Below are 7,526 nucleotides of genomic sequence, written 5' to 3' on the forward strand. Positions count from 1 at the left end.
AAATGTTTTATTCATTTTAAAAGGAACCCTCCTTTTTGCACTCCATGATTTGTTAAAAAAATTGGGGTGTATCGAAAATGATGCACGTACGTTATTATCACGACAGCTTGGAATTACAAAGTGTAATATTATAAGTATCGGAACACGAAAACACAAAACACGATAAAATACACGTCGAAGAAATACACGATAGCTTCGTTGCTCTTTAAATTCACAAGACGTTCGAATCGTTTTCCAAGTAAATATTGCACGTAATTTTGATTGCACGTCAAGTTAACTATTGGCAATTTCTCGCCAATTTCTTTGTCTACGCGTGACGCGAAAGTATATACTATATTTTTATTGGATAAATCGAATTTTTTTGAAGGGTTGAAAGGATTGATTATAGACACGTGGTATTTTCTTCGTTCTTTTTCAAGCCACGTGAACAGCAAGGAAATAATCCTATACCTCCATCCATCTTTCCTCCAAATATAATAGATTATTTTTTGTTACCTTTTTACACGAAAACCACGTGAAAAGAGTCACGCAGAGCGATTAGAAAAGATTTAACCAATCTAATCTCATTGAATCGATTCGAACTTTAAGCTTTGTATGATATAGAATAGATAGAAATTCTAGATTTTTACACATCTTGCGATTCTTCAAAAATATCGTATCCCTTTTGTATTGGTAAAAAATAAACTTTTTTTCTTTTTTTATCATATTACTTACTTAGAAATTTTAAAAATCTTCACGCTCTATAAATTACGATGAAAATTTCTTTTCAAACGATTTTTCACTCGAGGAAAATAATCCAATCACAGTTAGATCAAAGATTAAACGCGTCAAGGATCTTCATCTTTTCACCAAGCAAAAATTCAGAGTGGAATATTTAATTCAAATTTAATTATCTTCTTAAGGATCGAATCTTCATCTTTTTATCAAACGAAGATTTAGGATTCAGGGTGAAACGTTTCATTCAAACTTATTGTCTTCAGGCACTGTTAAAAACATTTCTATAAATTACGATGAAAATTTTGGGTTTCTTTTCAAACGATTTTTCACTCGAAGAAAATAATCGCAGTTAGATCAAAGATTAAAGGCGTCAAGGATCGAATCTTCATCTTTTTATCAAACGAAGCTTTAGGATTCAGGATGGAACATTCCATTCAAACTTATTATCTCCAGGCACTGTTAAAAATATTTCTATAAATTACAATAAAAATTTTGAATTTCTTTTCAAACGATTTTTCACTCGAAGAAAATAATCGCAGTTAGATCAAAGATTAAAGGCGTCAAGGATCGAATCTTCATCTTTTTATCAAACGAAGATTTAGGATTCAGGGTGGAACGTTTAATTCAAATTTAATTGTCTTCAGGCACTGTTAAAAACGTTTCTATAAATTACGATAAAAATTTTGGATTTCTTTTCAAACGATTTTTCACTCGAGGAAAATAATCCAATCACAGTTAGATCAAAGATTAAACGCGTCAAGGATCTTCATCTTTTCACCAAGCAAAAATTCAGAGTGGAATATTTAATTCAAATTTAATTATCTTCAAGGATCGAATCTTCATCTTTTTATCAAACGAAGATTTATCAAACGAGGATTCAGGATGGAATGTTTGATTCAAATTTAATTGTCTTCAGGCATTGTTAAAAACGTTTCTATAAATTACGATGAAAATTTTGGATTTCTTTTCAAACGATTTTTCACTCGAAGAAAATAATCGCAGTTAGATCAAAGATTAAACGCGTCAAAGATCGAATCTTCATCTTTCGAGCAAAGGCTTAGGATTCAGGGTTTAATTCAAATTCAACTTGGGGATGCGTTTAAGTACTGTTAGAAACGTTACATACGTGTTCAATCGCGCACGATTCTCCATCGTGGCGGTGAATTCGAATTAATCAATTATCCTCGTATTAACACCTTTACAGTTCGGTTGCCATTTTCGAGTTAGCCTCGGTGAGCGTAGTTACCTGAATGATTCATCACGGTTCCTGGCTTTTCAAGTACAGTTGATCGTGGGACTTTACGGGTTCGCAGGTAGTCGATCGCGTCCCTTTCGAACGAAATGTTCTCCTTAGGGACGTGGTACGCTCTCTTGGCTGCTCAAGATCGCTTTAATGAAATTACGCGCGACCAATAGAATTATTCGCCGGTACTAATTACCTCATTGAACTCGCGAGCCTTGCGATTTTTACGCTCAAACGTGTCTGCCGCTTGTTTCGATAGGAAAAATATTAATCGTTCGATATTTAACGATAAAAATTCTAAAATTCTAGAACTTTAACTTTTTCTTAACTCTTCGTTACATACGCGAAGAATCGAGCTTTCGAATTTTGGTTAAAAAATTGTATTAATTCTGCCAAATGTATCTATCCAATCTTTTGGATAATTAGTTTCTCGATCTGAGGATATTTTTTATATGAAATTTAATAAAATAATAATTTTTTTTAATTAAAATTTCGTTTAATTTTGATATTACTATAACGAATTAATTTAAAATTTATACGTAAATTGTAAATAGAAACAGTTCTTATTCATGTAAAAGAGAGAATTTTATATTTTACCTGTATACCTAAACGAGATACAGAAATGAAATATTTGAAACGCTAATTCGATTCTTGTCATCTTTGAGGAAACGCGCAATTTTATTTATCGAATCGCAATAACATTAAACTAATCTCTCCTTTTTTTAAATTCCCAACGATCTTCTATTTTCTAACCACCATTGTACTCGTAACCGGCGCGTAGCCCATAGTCGAAAACACGTAATCGTGTTCCAGATTGGGTGGTGGTATTTAATAATAATAGGGTGGCATTGGTCGTACGAAGAGCATGGAAATAATATCTAATGCGCACGTGTGCACGCGTGAGTGAACGCATGAAAAATCCTGGCACCGTGAAAATTTAGCTCCGTCTTGGAATCACCCGGTCTCTTCAATCTCTCTATCCGACCCCTCTCAAGAGAAAAAAAAAAAAACGAGAGATGTCGTATTCATGAACGTCGAGTTGTCATCCTCGGGCCACGTGGAATGACGAGGAATCGAATGGAAGGAAGTGGGTCCTTGGAACTGGAAATCGGACTGACATTTTTTTTTTCTTTTTTTTTTTTTTTTTTTCGTCCACCTTTTATTACTCGTTCGCTTTATATCGTCGTTCTTCCCTCGATATATATTATCGAAATTACGAGCAAAATTTTATATCCCATTTCGAACGAAAGGGATATATATATATATACGTAATTTAACTTGTCTGCTTCGCGATTTACATCATTTCAATCAATCTCGATCGTTCTATTCTTTTCACTTTTTTAAAAAAAATCTAAAGAAAATTCTGTGGGCTGTTTATCAAAGTCTTTTGTTACACGTTTTGTCCGCCAAATGGTGGAAAAGAATCGTTTTTTGGAAACGAAATTTTGGGAAAAAAATTTTGGGAGAAAAAAGAGGGGGGGAAAAATCTATCTATCCGCGTATTTTGGCACATCGTCAATCACAACGTGTCGACTTGACCACAACAATAATAAGGAGAACCGTTATCCGAGAGAAGAAAGAAAGAGAGAATAGAAATAATAAATCTTGTTGCGGTTACAAACGTCACACTTGTTTAAAGGAAGGATGGAAAGCTTGTATAAGCGACGTGAATGGTCAGAGATTGAAATATTCTCGTAATCCGTCTAATCGACAAATTCCCCGTATCTTTAGCGGTATGCGTTTCCGCAAATACACTCTTCATCCTCTTCTATCACTTTCCCCGTCATTGTTCACCAAACCGTGTATAATTCCCTGGTTATAAATTATCGATACGAGAAGAATCGGTTTAACGACAAAATTTCCGTTAAAGTCATTCCGACATCTTCTGTTCTAAGATCTCTACAATCCTTTCTTTTAATTCCCTACGGATTATTCGTAGATGATTAATTTCTATTGTTCGAAAATATATAAAATTTGTTTAAAATTTTTTTGTTTAAATCGCGACAAAATTTATCATTAACGATCATTGCACGATTGTGAAAATTTCGAATCGTTATTTGTTATCTTTATACTCAGATATCAGCGTTTCAGTTGACTCGGATCAATCGAGAATCGAAATTTTTGGTATTGGTTCGATTCGAAACGAATTCGAGAAATGGAAGGAGAATAATTGTATGTAACATGTTATGTAATATGTTAATGAATATGTTAAAATATACGTATTGTACGTAGAACGAGAATCGAAAGTTCGATCAAGAATTCACAGCAGGAGGAGGAAGGATATTCGATGGATTGTTCGAAGGATGGAACGAATCAAAGAAGACTCGATCTAACCGATTTAGTACTTTACTATTGGATGGATTCGGTCGAAACCGTTCGAAATTTTCTCTAGAGACGTGAAAGGGCGTGGTAAAGGATACGAGTCAATGGGATTTTAACGAGGAACCGGGCAATAAATCCGCTAATGAGTGTTGGTTGGGCCAGATGCTAATCTATGCAACCACAACGGTACTCCGCCCTTTTTTCCGTTCGATGAGACATTCCTTTAACCCTTTTGACTTGAAGCGCATAGAAATTCGTTAATAAAAGGATTATCAGTGTAAACACCGTAAATCAATAGGTACCGTATTTTACTCGATGAACCGAGACTACGAAAATCGGGCTATTCAATTTGTAAATACCTCTTTCAACTTTATATTTATCTGCAAGCTTTTCTGTTCTTGGGGTTTTCCTTTCTTCTCCATTTTGATAATTCCATAAATTTCGTGAACAGATATTGAGTACAAAGCATCTCGGAATATATATAAAATAAACATTTTAAAAAATGGTATATATTCCTCGCTTTGGAAAATTTGACGCGATAATTGGACCTGAGTTATTTCGATAATTACAGTTTCATAAATACAATCCAAAAAAAAAATCAATGTAAATCGGTAGAGGTTGCTTTTATACAAAAAAAAAAAAGAAAAAAAAGAAATTAAAATTTCTCTCATTTAATACTTTGAAAATTTGAAGCATAGAAGTTCTAATCTACCCCCTATGGTCGATAAATTCGAATATCCTTCGACACATTTCGTACCCATGTTTCCAAATATGGTGCAAAAACTCGTGGAGACGACATATTCAATTCTGATGATTGAGCGTAATCGATCCATCGATGGAAAAACGTATGGTCATCTTTGCTCGACGAGGGAAATCGAGAATGAATCGAGAATCGAAGTTGGGGCGTGGAGGATTAGGGTGGTGTGCGCGCGTTTGTATCGGTATCAGGAAGACGTCGAAGAGGATGAGGGTGAACTGGAGAGCAACCGTAACCCAACCCATACCGGATATGGATACCTGTCTGTACCGCCTCCACCAATTGCGACCGACGAATCAGACGCGTATCTCTCCGGTTAGGTGTACGAATCGGGCGTGACCGTTTTCTACCCTTCTCTCTTCCACTTCCTCTCTCTCCCGCCCCTCTCTGTCTCCCTCTCCTTCTTTCTCTCCCTTCTCCCGATTGTCTCCTCTTCCGGCTGTAGCTCCTTTCCAATCTTCTCCCTCCTCGATCTTGCGAGAGCAGTCTCCGCAAGAACCGTTCTCCTGATTTTCTGCCAACCTTGCTTCGCGCCGTCTTTTATCGAAAAACCCCCGCGAATCGCCACGAGAATCGTTGACCTCGAACGCTCAATTTTTACAATTTTTCGAATTTCGAAATAACGAAAGGAGTTAAGTATGGATGTAATTTTTGTAAAAAAAATTTAACAATAATCGCAAGAACAAACGTTCGAGTTCGATTCTAGTTTTCCTAATTTTTAAATTTTTGGAACTTTAATGACGAATCGTAGAAAGCGACTAGGTTTTGTAGTTTTAAAATTTTAGAATTTTAGGAAGAGGCCAAGTTTTGTAGAATTTTAAATTTTAGAATCGTAGAACGGGACTAGATGTAGATATTTGTTAAAGTAAAATAATCACGTGATTTAGGTAAACGAATGTTAATGTCGGTCCTAGTTTTCGTAATTTTTAAATTTTTGGAATTTTAGTATGAATGTAATTTTAGTAATGAATTGTAGAAAATGACTTTTGTAGTTTTAGAATTTCAGTAACGAATCGTAGAACGGGACTAGGTAATAGATAGTTGTTAAAGTAATTTTACAGTAATCACTTGATTTACGTGATAAATGAAAGTTGACTTCAACTTTAATTTTCATATTTTTAAAACTTTAGAATTTTAGTAATAAATTATAGAAAACAATTAAGTTTTGTATTTTTAGAATTTTAAAATTTTAATAATAAATCGTAGAACGGAACTAAGTATAGATTGTTTAATTTAACAATAACCACATGATTTAAGTGAACATTTATTTCGAATTATCCTGCTGTTTGTTTTAATCCTAATTTTAAAATTTTAGTAATAAATTATAAAAAGAAATTAGGTTTTGAACTTTTAGAACTTTAGAATTTTAATAGTGAATCGTAGAAAAGAATTAAGTATAAGTATTTGTTTAATTTAACAATCACATGATTTAGGTGAACGAAAGTTAATTTCAACTAATTTTCATATTTTTAAAACTTTAGAATTATAGAAAGGCGACTAGGTTTTGTACTTTTAGAATTTTAAAACTTTAATAAAATATCGTAGAACGGGACTAAATATAGATATATATTGTAAAAGTAATTTAACAATAATCATGATTTAGGTGAACAAACATTCATCTCGAGCCATCCTAATTTTAAAATTTTAGTAATAAATTGCAGAAAATGACTTAGATTTTCTACTTTTAGAATTTTAAAATTTTAATAAATCATCGTAGAACGGGACTAGGATTATAAATATTTGTTAAAGCAATGTAACAATAATCGCGTGATTTGGACGAACGAGTATCAACTTCGAATCGACTTCATAGTTTTCGTATTTTTAAAATTTTAGAATTTTTAGTAACGAATTGTAGAAAGGGAGTGGACTTATTAAATAAAAGTAAGATAACAATTGACACGAGATATAATCTTTCACGACAAAAACAAGTTACCTCATTGATACCCGTTTCGAGAATTACTAAACAAATACATAGATTTCTATTTAATTCATATAACGTTATTATCTTATAGACACACGTTGTATGAATTCAAGTTATAGAGAATTTCCTTTGTATAACACGAATAATATAAAATAACACGTTTGGAGTGATTATTGTCAATTTTTTATTTTCCATCAGGACAGATTCTTCCTAAAAATAATTAATAATTTAAAATATATACGTAATATATACATAACGTTGCGAGGAATCATTTTATACAATAATCGCAATACCTATTTTTTACATTCGATTATTTTAAAGATGGAAATGCTAGAAACGAAAATAAAACTAATCCAATTATTAATTGGATGTATATTTTGAAAATCATCTTGGCTTCGTCACGATTAACTGAATCGACTTGCTGATTCGTTCGACCCAATTTATCTCGATAACGATTCGACACGCACGATGTGGATACTTGGGTCGAAATCGATCCACGCATTCGACGAAACGCGAAGATTTCTTCTAAGGCCTTCTGTGGAGGGAGGAGGGAGAAAGGTGGGGCG

The sequence above is a fragment of the Apis dorsata genome, unplaced genomic scaffold (assembly GCF_000469605.1).
Source record: "Apis dorsata unplaced genomic scaffold, Apis dorsata 1.3 scaffold_429, whole genome shotgun sequence".
NCBI lineage: Eukaryota > Metazoa > Arthropoda > Insecta > Hymenoptera > Apidae > Apis > Apis dorsata.